This window comes from Ruditapes philippinarum, unplaced genomic scaffold (genome assembly GCF_026571515.1).
Source record: "Ruditapes philippinarum isolate M1 unplaced genomic scaffold, ASM2657151v2 ctg6622_1_1_1_1, whole genome shotgun sequence".
Lineage (NCBI taxonomy): Eukaryota > Metazoa > Mollusca > Bivalvia > Venerida > Veneridae > Ruditapes > Ruditapes philippinarum.
The window spans coordinates 88,838-105,681 of record NW_026860237.1 but is presented as its reverse complement, the minus strand read 5'-3'; the positions used below and the strand labels follow the sequence as shown (position 1 = coordinate 105,681).

The 16,844-nt window shown below is 34.7% G+C and overlaps 2 long non-coding RNA genes across 2 annotated transcripts; both read left to right on the top strand.

Moving 5' to 3' along the window:
* The first annotated feature begins 3,139 nt into the window (after positions 1–3,139).
* LOC132759333 (uncharacterized) lies at positions 3,140–6,539 on the top strand. Its single transcript, XR_009629698.1, has 4 exons — positions 3,140–3,290; positions 3,741–3,847; positions 4,756–4,925; positions 5,257–6,539. It is a non-coding gene; the product is annotated as an uncharacterized LOC132759333 (long non-coding RNA).
* A 4,826-nt stretch (positions 6,540–11,365) lies between these two features.
* On the top strand, positions 11,366–14,204 carry LOC132759332 (uncharacterized). Its single transcript, XR_009629697.1, has 4 exons — positions 11,366–11,466; positions 12,264–12,370; positions 13,217–13,397; positions 13,725–14,204. It is a non-coding gene; the product is annotated as an uncharacterized LOC132759332 (long non-coding RNA).
* The last annotated feature ends 2,640 nt before the right edge of the window (positions 14,205–16,844 follow it).

The window sequence follows — 16,844 nt, the reverse complement described above, 5'->3', positions numbered from 1 at the left end:
CAACTGGAAAGCACTCAGAGGTGTATTGCCGTATGCTAGTAATGCAATGTAAATGTTTGTGTTTGTATCTTTAGCTTTAAGCATTAGTTTTTTTCGCGATACCTACAACTTTTTCCGCAAGACCATTCGACTGGGGATATCCAGGGGAGGAAGTTCTGTGTTCGAACCTCCACTCTTTAGCGAATTCTTTGAATTCAGAGCTTGAAATTTGACTACCGTTGTCTTAGTCAAGTATTTCAGGTATTGACATTCGTAACATGTGTTTCTGAAGATTGAGAATGACGGTTTTTGATGTAGTGTTTGGTAAATAGTCACCTTCAAAGAGTCTCAAAAAGTATTCTATAGTCAATAGATACTCTTGCTGCTACTTTTGTTAGGTCGGTCAGGTAATTCTGTGGTCATTAGCGGTTCTTTTGTGTTCGCGTCGCGGTATAAAGACATATGCTACATTTGCTAACATATTTTTTTATTTGCTTGGACATGCCTGGCCAGAATAATGAATCATTAGCTAGTTCAAGTGTCTTCGTAATTCCCATGTGACCTGTATGAACTTTCTATACAAGTTAATTTCAAGGTTTTCAATATAACAATCGTATGACCTCGAAATATTAGGTCATGCTTACCTCATCGCGGTGATTCCAGAAATCAAGATTGATTGCTCGCACTTTGCTCTAGATTCTGGCCAGCCGTTTAATATAGTATCTTTCAGCGTTTTCATTTTTGCGTCTTTGCACGTTTTGGCTTATTTTTATTCGTTGGTCGATCATGTGCAATTGCTTTTTTAACGGTATGCACGTAATAATCATGGTCGTCAACATATTAAAATATGTATCAGGGAGACATTGCCGTGATAGGCAGTTACTGACTTGTATTTCTTTACGATTAACTGATATTTGGACAGAGCTAGTAGCATTCTAGTTAATCTAGGCGATGTTCCAGACATTGTTTTTTTTCATAATGGCAGATATTGTTTTGTGATCGCAGTGTACGAAAACGTTTCTACCATAAGTGAATAAAAGAAACCGTTAACATCCGAACAAAATACCAAGCATTTCTTTTTCAATGACAGCATTACCGATTTCAGTTTGCGTCAGGCTTTTGCTTGTGAATGCGATAGGTCTATCTTCTTGAAATAGACAATAAGCAACTCCTAATTTCGAAGCGTCCGTTTCTAGTTTTTGTCGGGTCATACTGGTGCCTTTGTTAAAATATCTTTGACCTGAGAAAATGCTCATTTATGAACATGATCCCAAATAAACTCTGGATTTTTTCCTAGAGCGTAAGGGGGCTGTAACTGATACTAGATTTGGCGCGAATTTAGAAAGGTAATTGTGCATTCGGGTATGGGCAATTTCATGGTTGCTTCGGTCTTTGACGGGTCAGCTTTTAACCCACTTTCTGTGATGATATGACCAAAGTATAATACCGATTTGGCGCAAATGGTGCATTTTTATTCATTAAAACGGATACCTTGCTCATGCGTAATAAGACCTGTGTTAGATGTTTACCATGTTCACATCTGGTGCTTCCCAATATTTAAATAAAAATCAACAAGAGTTTGTTTTCCGTTTATTCCTTCGAATATCTGATTGACCTTTTGAGAAAATATATCACTTGATGATGATATACCGTATGGTAACCTTAAGTACCTGTATCTACCGAAAGGAGTGGCGAATGTTGTGACGTAAGACGATTGTTTGTCTAGTTGTACAAACCAATATGCATGAGTACGATTTAACATGCTAAAGTTTTAAGCTCCATCGAGCTTTGCTGTTACGTCATCAAATGTTGATGTGACATAATGAGGTCTTCGTATTGCTTCATTGAGCTGTTTTGGGTCTAGGCAAATACGCAATATTCCATTCGGGTTTTTTACCACTACAATGGGGTATACCCAGTCCGTAGGTTCCGTCACTGGCGTTATAATTTCGTCTTTGACCATTTGCCGAAGATCAAGCTTAAGTCGCGATTTGAACGCTTCCGGTACACATGTCGTAGGTATAATTACTGGAATAGCGTCATCAAGCAGGTGTAGTTTGGTTTTATCAGGGAGTATGCCTACGCCCCAGAACAAATCACCGTATTCAGACATAACTGATTCTTTAGTCATGTACTGAGTATTTTGGCAGTTTGTCGTATGTGAGTTTAATTAACCCAAGGTCAATGGGTGTCTGCAATCCTATAAGTGGTGGCGCGTCACTGTTAACGACATAGAAGTCTACAGTAACTTGTGCTCTACGATAGCTACAGGTTAAACTGATCTTTCCTATAACTTTAATTGTATCATGTGAGTACATGATAAGTTTAGAATCGGGGACCTGCAAAGGGAGTCTTAAGCTGGGCGATTAAAATTGCGCTAAGAGAGTATGTTAACGCTGGTACCTGTTTCAAGTGTGAAATTAATGTTCTGGCATTTCGGGCCAATCTAAATGTTCTCTCTACCTCTGATTCTTTGAGGGGTCCACTGAATATTAATTTGATATTTATTTTAATTTTTTTCCATGTCGTAGGTAAATTCACACTGTCCCAGTTTATGTTTAGTGGGTTAATTCCAGAGAATACCATTTTGTTAACTTTTTTACTTAAGTTCAGTAAATATAGATTTGATGAAAATTTCAGGTGAAGTTGAATTTAATTTCCATTACTTCTGACACCGTGTTGTATGTTTTGTATTAGTGACAAGTATATTATCGAGAATATTATATCCAAAATGAGATGTCCAGGTAAAATATAAAACTGTATAATTTTAACTAGTAAGAGACAACAAGAATACGTCTTAATATTCCAAGATTTAACACACAAGTGATGTTTCATGTAGCATGCTGTAAAGGCGGAGCTTATCAACAACTAAAGTATGTTTCAAGATTTATCAATAAAGAACAATTTCTATAATCGCTTTGAAAAAATAATGAGCCTTATAAAGACTGTTCAGCATTCGTTATGTTTTTTGTTTAAATACTATTTTCGTGCTGCGATTATAACCTATAACACGGGTGTTTTCTTAACCTAGTTAAATTATGAAGCAATTTTCACACAGAAATAACGTTATTACATATATAGAGTTCGGTTTATGATCATGTTTAAATTTTCAAACGACATATCGATTATATAACATTAGGTTTACGATTGTATGAGAAGATCATTTCAAATTTAAAACGAGGGTCTTTTGTTATACCAGACCTGCTTTTGTTATAAATGACTGGCTCTGTTCCATATATTGATTTTATACATAGCATTGCCATAACTTCATTGAAAAACAGTGTTTAAAAAGCAAATTGGATATTAGAAACGTGAGTTTTGATATATTGAGATATTTCTGATTATTATCCTTTTTGCTTCCAGATAATTATCTGAATCATATATCGTTTTATATGTATAAAGCTTTCTATGTAAGAAACACTTTTCTGTATAATTAAACAAAATGTTTGTCCCAAACGCTGCCAGTGTGTACTTTACTGTTTTTTGTTTTGTTTCTGACTAAAGCCTATCTGCAAGATATATTATCATCTATTAAAGGCAGATTAGTCATTATTTCATATCGAAATTGGAGAATCAAAACCAATAATACATGATACAACAATGTTATTTGCTCTAGAAGAGACCACTTTCTGTTTTAATAACCTTGAACTTTCAAACATTATACGATGTTAGATAAGATTAAAAATAAATGCTATATTTTGTTACTGGAATGTACTAAAGCCACTGCAGCAATATATCTATGAAATAGTTTCTTTGATTAGGGAAATGGCTGACCAACAGGATATTAAAGTAGCTTTGATAGTAGGGACAGCTCCGCTGTGGGTGCCGGTAGCCGCCGCAGGTGGCCTTGTTTATGGTGTAGGAAAAGGTAAACGTGATGTCTCAGACAAAATTGATAGAAACAATAACAAGTACAACGAGTTGAACCAATGAAAATATCACCGAATCTTAGATAAAACATACGTAGGCGAAAATGTGACATTTGTGCATTTTCATTTATCTCGTGCGCACGAGATACTATGTCGTGGCCACGAGTTACTAAGTCGTGGCCACGAGATTATTAAGTGGTTCGCACGAGATACTTTGTCGTGGCTACGAGATAATTAAGTCGTGCACACGAGGTACTATGTCGTGGTCACAAGTTACTTAGGCGTGGTCACGAGATAAGTAAGTCGTGCAAACGAGATGCTATGTCGTGGCTTCGAGTTACTAAGTCGTGGCCACGAGATAAATAAACGACTTAACGACGCACGACTTAATTATCTCGTGGCCACGACTTAGTAACTCGTGGCCACGACATAGTATCTCGTGCGTACCATTTAATTATCTCGTGGCCACGACTTAGTAACTCGTGGTCACGACTTAGTAACTCGTGGCCACGACAGAGTATCTCGTGCACACGAGATAAATAAAAACACACGCATGTCACCTCTGTACCACCTTGATGTTTGTTAACATTAAAAACGATAATATGTATCAGAGGTTTACACCTTTGACTTGTTTGAGTTGAGGCTTGTTGATGTTAATACTTTTGTAACGATATGCGATGCAACTCATTATTGAAACATAAGATTTTCATTAAGTTTTATAATTATTATAACATATACACGCACGCGCAATGGTCTCAAAACCGCCCGCGAATATAAGTCTTTATTGTTGAAATAACAATGAAAAAGATTAATGAAAACACGTTAGAAAGAAGGCTTTATCAACTACTGATACATGTAAATATTTATTTTTTGAAGGTTCTTTATTACATTAAGTTCTTCGCTTCAGGCATCATGTCTGCAGAAGACTTCGAGAAGAAGAATGGCTCATTTGGTTCAGTAGCTTGGCCATTCATTGTTGGTTACAACATTATATCTGGTCCATTGAAGGGAATCAAGAAAGTGGGCGATGTGTTGATAGGGAATTAATGGCAAAAAGTGAACTATGTATTATCTAGTGTAAGTATTTTGTATTTTGACAGTATTTCTTCACTCACCTGAAGGTAAATGTTACGAGAAATGGCATTTAGCTTTTTTCAGAAACGTATACAATGACGTTTGGTAATTTCAATATCCTTCTTGTCTGTAACATTGGCTATGGCTTGTCATTAATTTGATTTATGTCTTTTTAATTTAAAGGTAACTCACCGGCAAATAAATTTCTTGAGCTTTCTTGACGTGTTGTTTCAAAATGGAAAAATATAACATATAAGTAATAGAACATAAGTTTGTTTATTTTGAGCGACAAACAACTGTCACTAAGTTTACTTTTTTCTTTTCTTAATTTCAGGGAATGGCTTTTATGAAGATCAGTCAATCCATTACTACAAAATAACATTTTTCTTTATCTCTACCTGATCCTTTTCAATTAATTTTCACATTAAGTTTTCTTTAATTCATCACAGTTTTATCAGTGCATATATACTAAGGTATCTGTCGTCTGCTAGCGCTTCATTTCTTTTAGAATTTTTTTTATTATTATACACAAATTGAATTGCACAGTGGAATTTGCATTTGATATCAAATAAATTTCGCCTTTATGAATAACATTATGATAACCAGACAAGAATACATAAACATTTAAATGAAGACCAAAGGAAAGCTTTTGAAGTGTTGATTCTATCCCATTGAAGATATTATGTAAACATGTCCTAATCAATGTGCAAGTGGCATTGATACGAAAATTATGGGTATGTTAGTTCTCGGTGTCAAAATTTCCACCGGGTGGTAATATCGTCGGATTTTTGCATGGAATTTTTCTATCAAAACTGACTATGACAGATCCTTATTTACACGTAAATTACCCCAGAAAATACACCAAGAACGGACATACCTATAATTTTCATACCCGGATGTTGCATACCTTGTCTTTAGCAATATAACAGTATTTGTTTTTATTTTATAATTATTTTTTAATATATGGATTTTTTATTGCATTAATAACAAGGTTAACACTTTTTAGGTCAAATCAATGCCACTAGCACCTTTGCTTTGATATTGTTAAATATGAATATGACGGTCTACATCTTATTACATATGTTCCAAACATTACATGTTGCTCTTGTTTGTTTCTATATTTAATTTACACTTCACGTTGCACTACCAATTTCTACGTCAGAAATAATGAATTATACAATGTGTTACTTTTCCGAATCATTTCTACAGAAATCAAAAACAGGTTGAAATGCATAATTTATTCGTACTATTTACATTTCCACGCCAAATATTTTAAATTTACTTGTCCATTGTTCAAACAGTACAAAACTGTTCATCTTTTTTTAAAAGAAAATTTCAAAATATGTAGCGGTTGCTTGAATAACGATAAGCTGAAGTACAGACCATAACAAGACGGCGCGGATGTACCAGCTGATTTTGGTCTGCAATAGTTGCTTGTGTAGATGCATTTGCCACCAGTAGACTAAGCATTAAACATTCACAAATATATTGTAAATTATTTTTTACTGATTTACAATTCTCCCTAACAATATTCATAACATTTCATTTTTTGCTGTTTTTCTGTCAAGTTGATAAAGTGTTAGTGATGCTACTGAAATAAACATTTATGTAAGATTTCACCGTGCCGGGTGTTTTTTATTTGTTGTTCAACCATGGTTCTGAGTGTTTAAGCAAAAAAAAAATAAAAAAAATGTTTACCAGGTGGAATTACATCAAAAATAGGTATATTCATAACTGAAATATTAACACTGATCCAAACAGCATGTTCAAACAAATCAACAACAAGAATGTGAAAGCATGTGATTTACACAAACGTTGTTCTACAAGAATCAATCAAGACTGACGATTTTCTACTCGAAGCGTTACCGTATGTTTCGAATATATGGTTAGATTTCATGATCGAAACCCGTACCAATAGCTATTAGTTAGTTAGTTTTAAGTATTGATGGAGTGTAAACAATAAAAACGGAAAGTATCTCCGAATATACTTTTATAGCTTTAACAGTGTGCTAATTCTGCTAAATAACTTGAAATTTTGCATGATATAACAGTTTAGTTTAAACCATAACAACACATTTTCTTTTTGTTTCCGGTTGATAACATCCTGTTATTTACGAAGGCAACAGAAATTTTACATAAAAATAAATTATGAAAATAAAACTATCTATGCATTACAAATGAGTGCATTATGAATGATATTAAATGTTACCATTAGCAAATAAAACAACTAAAACAGTATGGTATAATCAAGAGAACAATCAAACGCGCATGTATTTATGATAAAGACAAACATACTTAACATTAAACTTTAACAAATCATTGTTGGCAAACATTAAACTTTAATAAAGCATTGTTGGCAAAGGAAAATACTTTGTTCCTGAGATGAATAATTTTTTTCGAGGGATAATTGAGGGGTCATTGAATTTGTATTATGATCTAAGACTTGCGCATGAAATGATTCAATATCGGCTGAGTCTTCCGGACATTTGCGTAATACTGACCGATTTATTCGATATATGCTGTCGTCAACATCTTGTATATGATAGGAGTGGTTATTGTGTTTTCTTTTACTATTTTCCAGCGTTTCCAAGTTTTTCCTATTTTAATGCGTACTGATTGATTCAAGGACAAAGGTGGCAAATATTTTGCATTTTTGTCGTACTTAACCTAGTTTTTGTCTTTCGATTTTTTTCATAAGACTGCGCACTTTTGAGTTATTTACTTAAATGGGTTCAAGCGCTTTATTTGTAACTGGCACAATGGATTTTATTCTCCGGCCAATTAACAGTTGACTGGGAGAATATCCGCACTCAAGAGGTGTATTGCCGTATTTTAGTAATGCAATGTAAATGTTTGTATCTGTAGCCTTTTCATTAGTTTTTTCGCGATACCTACATCTTTTTTCCGCAAGACCGTTCGACTGGGGATATCCGGGGGAGGAAGTTCTGTGTTCGAACCCCCCACTCTTTAGCGAATTCTTTGAATTCAGAGCTTGATTTGACTACCGTTGTCTTAGACAAATACTTCAGGTATTGACATTCGTGACATGTGTTTCTGAAGATAGAGAATGACGGTTTTTGATGTAGTGTTTGGTAAATAGTCTACTTCAAAGAATCTAAAATAGTAATCTATAGTCAATTGATACTCTTTACCGTGAAACTGGAACAGGTCTGTTGCTTTTTTTGTAAGGTCGGTCAGGGAAATCTGTGGCCATTAGCGGTTCTTTTGTGTTCGCGTCGCGGTATAAAAGACATATGTTACATTTGTTTACAATTTTTTTATTTGCTTGGACATGCCTGGCCAGAATAATGAATCTTTAGCACGTTTAAGTGTCTTCGTAATTCCAATGTGACTTGTATGAACTTTCTATACAAGTTCATTTCTCAAGGTTTACAATACTACAATCGTATGACCTCGAATTATTAGGTCATTTCTGTGCTTACCTGATCGCGGTGATTCCAGAAATCAAGGACTGATTGCTCGCACTTTGCTCTAGATTCTGACCAGCCGTTTAATATAGTATCTTTCAGAGTTTTCATTTTTGCGTCTTTGCACGTTTTGGATTATTTTTATTCCTTGGTCGATAATGTGCAATTGTTTTTTAACGGTATGCACGTAATTACCAAGGTAGTCAGACATATTTAAATATGTATCAGGGAGACATTGTCGTGATAGCCAGTTACTAACTGGTATTTCTTTACCAGGAATGTGCTTCACGATTAACTGATATTTGGACAGAGCTAGTAGCATTCTAGATTATCTAGGCGGTGCTACAGATATTGGTTTCATAATGGCAGATATTGTTTTGTGATCACAGTGTACGAAAACGTTTCTACCATAAGTGAATTGATGAAACCGTTTACATCCGAACAAAATTCCAAGAATTTCTTTTTCAATGACAGCATAACCGATTTCAGTTTGCGTCAGGCTTTTGCTTGTGGATGCGATAGGTCTATCGTCTTGCAATAGACAATAAGTAACTCCTAATTTCGAAGCGCCCGTTTCCAGTATAAGCGACTTTGTCGGGTCATACTGGTGTCTTTGTTATGATATCTTTGACCTTAGAAAATACTCATTTATAAACATGATCCCAAATAAACTCTGTATCTTTTTTCATGAGGCTCCGTAAGGTGGCTGTAACTTCTGCTAGATTTGGCGTGAATTTAGAAAGGTAATTGACCATTTCCATAGGGCTTTCGATCTTCTCGGGGATTGGCAATTTCATGGTTGCTTCGATCTTAGACGATGCAGCTTTTAATCCACATTCTGTGATGATATGATCAAAGAATGGTACCGATTTGGCGCCAATGGTGCAGTTTTGTTCATTAAAACGGATACCTTGCTCGCGCGTAATAAGACCTGTGTTAGATGTTTATCATGTTCACATTGGGACTGCTTCCCCATATTAAAATAAAAAAGAGTTTGTATTCCGTTTATTCCTTCGAATATCTGATTGACCTTTTGAGAAAATATATCACTTGATGATGATATACCGTATGGTAACCGTAAGTACCTGTGTCTACCGAAAAGAGTGGCGAATGTTGTGACGTAAGGCGATTGTTTGTCTAGTTGTACAGACCAATATGCACGAGTACGATTTAACATACTAAAGTATTTAGCTCCATCGAGCTTTGCTGTTACGTCATCAAGTGTTGATTTGACATAATGAGGTCTTCGTATTGCTTCATGGAGCTGTTTTGGGTCTAGGCAAATACGTAATTTTCCATTCGGGTTTTCTTCAACTACAATTGGGTGTACCCAGCCCGTTGGTTCCGTCATTGGCGTTATAATTTCGTCTTTGACCATTTGCTGAAGGTCAAGCTTAAGTCGCGATTTGAACATTGGGTGTACCGGTACACAACTCGGAGGTGTAATTACTGGAATAGCGTCATCAAGCAGGTGTAGTTTGCTTTTACCAGGGAGATTGAATACGCCCCAGAACAAATAACCGTATTCAGACATAAATGATTCTTTAGTCATGTACTGAGTATTTTGGCAGTTTATTGTATGTGAGTTTAATTAACCCAAGGTCAATGGGTGTCTGTAATCCTATAAGTGTCGGCGCGTCACTGTTTACGACATAGAAGTCTAACTCTCTACGAAAGCTACAAGTTAAACTGATCTTTCCTATAACTTTAATTGTATCACCTGAGTACGAGATAAGTTTAGAATCGGGTGCCTGCAAAGGGATTCTTATGCTGAGCGATTCAAGTTTGCGCTTAGAGAGTATGTTAACGCTGCTACCTGTTTCAAGTTTGAAATTAATGTTTTGGCATTTCAGGCCCATCTTAATGTAAACAAAAGCGCGATTTGGGGCTGGCGATATTTTGTCGCTTACGTGTCAATGAAATATTTATCTACATAAGAGTCATCACTATTTTCATTTAAATCGTTCGAAAATTCATGAACATGTTTCTGTTTGTTTGAACGGCATTCTTTTGCCCAAATGTTTGTACTTTTTACATGATTTGCACTGCTGTCCATATGTCGGGCATTTCTGTTTGTGTATGATGTTATGGTATGTTGTACAATATCTACAGGAAGTAGTTTTAGACTTATCCGAGTTGGCACATCCATGTTTGACGTAATTTACATCTTGTTTTGGGTTAAAAATGTCCATTTTTTTACAATATTCGAAATTTTGCGATATTTGAATTGCCTTGTCCAATGTTAAGGATTCTCTTTCGTTAATTAATTTTTCCCTCAGTCTTTGGTTATTTACCCCAAAAGAATAATGCGGCCTCATATCATTGTGTCCGTTGTGCCATTGTGGTATCTGCATTCATTTGCTTTCAGTTTAAATCTTGTGACGAATTGTTCCATTGTTTCATCACCCTGCTTTTCGTTATTGAATTGGTACCGTACTTGCAAAAATTCGGTTTAGTTTTGGTTGAACGTGACTTTGAAATTTTGTGAAGAATGTGTCGATCTTTTATAATTTTTCATCTGCGTTTAAATTCCAGGATTGCATAATATCTTGCCCCTTTTCTCCTACCCATATTAAAAGGTATGCAATTCTCTCTTCCTCTGATTTTTTTGAGGGTCCACTGAATATTAATTTGACATTCTTTTCAGATTTTCCCATGTTGTAGTAAATTAACACTGTCCCAGTTTATGTTGGTGGGTTAATTCCAGAGAATGCCATTTTGTTCACTTTTTGTTTACTTTAGTTTCAGTATTCGTTATGTTTTTATTTAAATACTATTTTCGTGCTGCGACTATAACCTATAACCCGGGTGTTTTCTTAACCTAGTTAAATTATGAAGCAATTTTCACACCGATATAACGTTATTACATGTATAGATTTCGGTAATTTATGATCATGTTTAAATTTTAAAACGACATATCGATTATATAACATTACGTTTTTGTTCATGACTGTATGAAAAGATCATTTTAAATTTTTAAACGAGGGTTTTTGATATACCAGACCTGCGTTTGTTTTGAAATAACTGGCTCTGTTCCATAAAGTGATTTTATATACATAGCATTGGCATAACTTCATTGAAAAACGGTGTTGAATTGCAAATTGGATATTAGAAACGTAAGTTTTGATTTATTGAGATATTTCTGGTTATTATCCTTTTTGCTTCCACATAATTATCTGAATCATTTATCGTTTTATGTTTATTAAGCTTTCTATGTAAGAAACACTATTCTTTATAATAATCCCAAACACTGCCAGTGTGTACATTACTGCTTTTTGTTTTGTTTCTGACTATAGCCTATCTGCAAGATTTTTTATTATCTATTAAAGGCAGATTAGTCATTATTTCATATCGAAATTGGAGAATCAAAATCAATGATACATGATACAACATGACTTGCGGTCCATTCTTTGCTTCCGTGTGCATAAAACTTTGATAAATTGTTTAAAAAGTTGTTGTACGAAACACTTTACACATTAAACAGAATAACATTACATTAACATGCATCCATTCCTTCTAAAAGAGGTCCGCGCAAGTTGAGAACAGTGGTGATTTAAGAAAACAAATGATTATAATATATTTTAGGCTTTTTCAAGAAAGGAGGGACAGTAAACAAAATAAAGTCAATGGTTTTAGTATTATTTAATTCTAAGATTTGCAACATATTAAGTTATATGACAATAACGTGCTTGTTGGGCAAAATATACAAAAAAATCAACGTTCACCTGCCGATAAGATTATTATTTAAGATACTGTTATTTGCTTTAGAAGAGTCCACTTTCTGTTTAAATAACCTTGGACTTTCAAACATTATACAATGTTAGATAATATTAAAATTAAATGCTATATTTTGTGACTGGAATGTACAAAAGCCACTGCAGCAATATATCTATGAAATAGTTTCTTTGATTAGGGAAATGTCTGACGAAGAGGTTATTAAAGTAGCTTCGACAGTAGGGACAGCTCCGCTGTGGGTGCCGGTAGCTGCCGCAGGTGGCCTTGTTTATGGTGCAGGAAAAGGTAAACGTGATGTCTCAGACAAAATCGATACAAAAATAACAAGAACAATGAGTTGAACCAATGAAAATATCACGGAATCTTAGATAAAACATACAGTGGCGCAAAGGTGACATGTGTGCGTTTTTATTTATCTCGTGCGCACGAGATACTATGCCTTGAGAACAAGTTAATAAGTCTCGGCCACGAAATAATTAAGTGGTCCGCACGAGATACTATGTCGTGGCTTCGAGATAATTTTAGTCGTGCACACGATATACTATGTCGTGGTCACAAGTTACTTAGTCGTGGTCACGAGATAAGTAAGTTGTGCACACGAAATACTATGCCTTGGCATCGAGTTACTAAGTCGTGGCCATGAGATAAATAAATCGACGCACGACTTAATTATCTTGTGGCCACGAATTAGTTACTTATGACCATGACATAGTACATGTTTCTCGTGCGGACCTATCTATTATTTCGTGTCCACGACTAAGTAACGCGTGGCCACGACACAGTATCTCGGGCGCACCATTTAATTATCTCGTGGCCACGACTTAGAAACTCGTGGTCACGACTTAGTTACTCGTGGCCACGACAGAATATCTTGTGCGCACGATAAATAAAAACACACGCATGTCACCACCTTAAAAACAACCTAGATGTTTGTAAACAGTAAAAACGATAATATTTATTTTGGACTTGTTAGAGCTGGAGATTGTTGGTGTTAATACTTTTGTACCGATATGAGATGCAACTCATTATTCAAACATAAGATCTTCATTAAGTGTTATAATTAGTATAACATATACACTTATACATGCACGCGCAATGCTCTCAAAACCGCCCGCGAATATACGTCTTTAGGTCTCGATGCTGCAAATGACTTCGGGAAGGAGAACGGACCTCTAGCTGGTATAGCAGCAGCTCCGTTCATTGTTGGTGCCAACATTATAGCTGGTCCATTCAGAGGTATCAAGAAAGTGGGCGATGTTATGATAGGGAAAAAGAAGAAAAAGTAAACTTTGTATTATCAAGCACTGTTTGAGTGAGTGTTTTGCATTTTGACAATTAAATATTTCTTCACTCATCCGAATGTATATGTTACGAAAAGTGACAATTAGCCATATAAGAATATTTAGTAATTTTATTTTCCATTTTTCTATAACATTGGCAAAGGCTTGTCATTAATATGATTGATTTATGTTTTTTTTTTATTCAAAGTTAACTCATCGGCAATGCAATTTCTTGAGTTTTCTTGACGTTTTGTTTCAAAATGGTAAAATATAACATATAAATAATAAAAGCATCAGTTTGTTCATTTTGAGGGAGAAACAACTGTCACTAAGTTTCCTTTTTTCTCTCTTTATTTCAGGGAATGGCTTGTATGAAGTACCAGTCGGATTACTATATCACTTTTTTATATCTCTACCTGATTCTTTTCAATTAATTTTCAGATTAATTAATCTTTAATTCATCACAGTCTAATCAGTGCATATATACAATACATGTGTCGTCTGCTAGCGTTTCATTTTTTTAGAAAGGTTTTTTATAATTATACACAGACTCAATTGCATAATACAGTATCAAATAAATTTCGACGTTTTGAATAACATTATGACAACCAGACAAGACCAAATACATAAACATTTGGAATGAAGACCAATGGAATGTTTTTGAAGTGTTGTTCCTATCCCATTGAAGATATCATGTAACCATGTCCTAATCACAGCTTTAGTTAATCTTTGATATTGTTTAATATGTATATGTCGGTCTAGATCTTAGAAACATATGTTGCAAACATTATATCTCGTCTTGTTTGTTACTTTATTTAATAAATATTAAATTTAATTGATTTCATGATGCAGTCACAATTTCTAAGTCAGAAATAATTAATTATACAATGTGGTACTTTTTCGAATCATTTCTACAGAAATCACGAAAAGGTTGAAATGCATAATTTATTTGAACCATTTATATTTCTTTAACCCCTTGCCACGCCAAATACATGTATTTTATATTGACTTGTCCATTGTTCAAACAGTACAAAACTGTTAATATTTTTTTAAAGAAAATATGTAGCAGTTAACTGAATAACCAATAGCTGAAGTGCATACCATGACATGACAGCTGATCTTGGTCGCAATGGTTACCAGCAGATGTTTTTCTTGGATTTTCACTGATTTACAATTCTCCCTTACAATATTCATAACATTTCTTTTATATCTGTTTTTCTGTCAAGTTGATTAGTGTCAGTCATGCTACTGAAATAAACATTTTTGTAAGATTTCACCGGGCGAGGTATATTCATAACTGAAATATTAACACTGATCCAAACAGCATGTTCGAACAAATCAACAACAAGAATGTGAAAGCTTGTGATTTACACAATCGTTGTTCTACAAGAACCAATCAAGACTGACGATTTTCTACTGGAAGCGTTACTTTTATGTTTCGAATATATGATTTGTTTTCATGATCGAAACCCGTACCAATAGCTATTAGTTAGTTTTAAGTATTGATGAAGTGGAAACAAAAAACGGAAAGTATTTTCGAATATTCTTTTAAAGCTTTAACAGAGTGCTAATTCTGCAAAATAACTTGAAAACATGATATAGCAGTTTAGTTTAAACCATAACAATACATTTTTCTTTTTCATTCCGGTTAATAACATCCTGTTATTTACGAAGGGAACAGTAATTTAACATAAAAATAAATTATGTAATCATGCTTAATTAATAAAACTATTTATGCACTACAAAAGAGTGCATTGTGAATGAGATTGAATGTTACCATAAGGAAATAAAACATCTGAAACTGTATGGTACAATCAAGAGGACAATCAAACGCGCATATATTCTTGATAAAGACAAATATACTTAACATTAAACTATAACAAAGCATTGTTGACAAAGGGAAATAATCGTTGATAGGGTCACTTTGTTCCTGAGATGAATTATTTTCTTCGAGAGATAATTGAGAAGTACTTAAATTTTTATTATGATCTAGGACTTGCGCATGAAATGATTCAATATCGGTTGTGTTATTCGGACTTTTGCGTAATACTGACCGATTTCTCCGATATATGCTGCCGTCAGCATGTTTATATGATAGGAGCGGTCACTGTGTTCCTTTACTATTTTCCAGCGTTTCCTAAGTTTTTCCTATTTTAATGCGTACTGATTGATTCAATGGCAAAGGTGGCAAATATTTTGCATTTTTGTCGTAATTAACCTTTCGTTTGTCTTTCGATTTTTTTATTAGACTGTGCACTTTTGAGTTATTTACTAAAATGGGTACCAGCTCTTTATTTGTAACTGGCCGATGGATTTTGTTATTGAGGTATTCTAGTAATGCAATGTAAATGTTTGTGTTTGTATCTTTAGCTTTTTGCATTAGTTTTTTCGCGATACCTACATCTTTTTCCGCAAGACCGTTCGACTGGGGATATCCGGGGGAGGAAGTTCTGTGTTCGAACCCCCCACTCTGAAGCGAATCTTTTGAATTCAGAGCTTGAAAATTGACTACCGTTGTCTTAGACAAATACTTCAGGTATTGACATTTGTGACATACGTTTCTGAAGTTTGAGAATACCGGTTTTTGATGTAGTGTTTGGTAAAAAAGTTTACTTCCAAGAATCTCGAATAGTTATCTATAGTCAAAAGATACTCTTAACCTTGAAATGGAACAGGTGTGCTGCTATTTTTTGTAAGATCGGTCAGGGAAGTCGGTGGTCATTAGCAATTCGTTTGTGTTCGGGTCGCGGTATAAAGACATATGCTACATTTGCTTACATATTCTTTCATTTGCTTGGACATGCCTGGCCAGAAAAATGAATCTTTAGCACGTTCAAGTGTCTTCATAATTCCCATGTGACCTGTATGAACTTTCTGTACAAGTTCATTTCTCAAGTTTTCGGCATTACAATAGTATGACCTCGAACTTTTAGGTCACTCACCGCGGTGATTCCAGAAATCAAGGATTGATTGCTCGCACTTTGCTCTAGATTCTAGCCAGCCGTTTAATATAGTATCTTTAGAGTTTTCATGTGTGCGTCTTTGCACGTTACGGTTCGAATATTTTCTTTTCGTTGGTCGCTAACATGCAATTTTTTTTGAAGAGTATGCACGAAACTATCAAGGTCAGTATGTATTAGGGAGACATTGTCGTGATAGGCAGTTACTAACTAGTATTTCTTTACAAGGATTGGCTAAACGATTAACTGATATTTGAACAGAGCTAGTAGCATTCTAGATAATCTAGGCGGTGCTGCAGACATTGGTTTTTTCATTATGGCAGATATTATTTTGTGATCGCAGTGTACGAAAACGTTTCTACCAAAAGTGAATTGATGAAACCGTTTACATCCGAACAAAATTCCAAGCATTTCTTTTTCAATGACAGCATAACCGATTTCAATTTGCGTCAGGCTTTTGCTTTAAATGCGATAGGTCTATCGTCTTAAAATAAACAATAAGCAACTCCTCATTTCGAA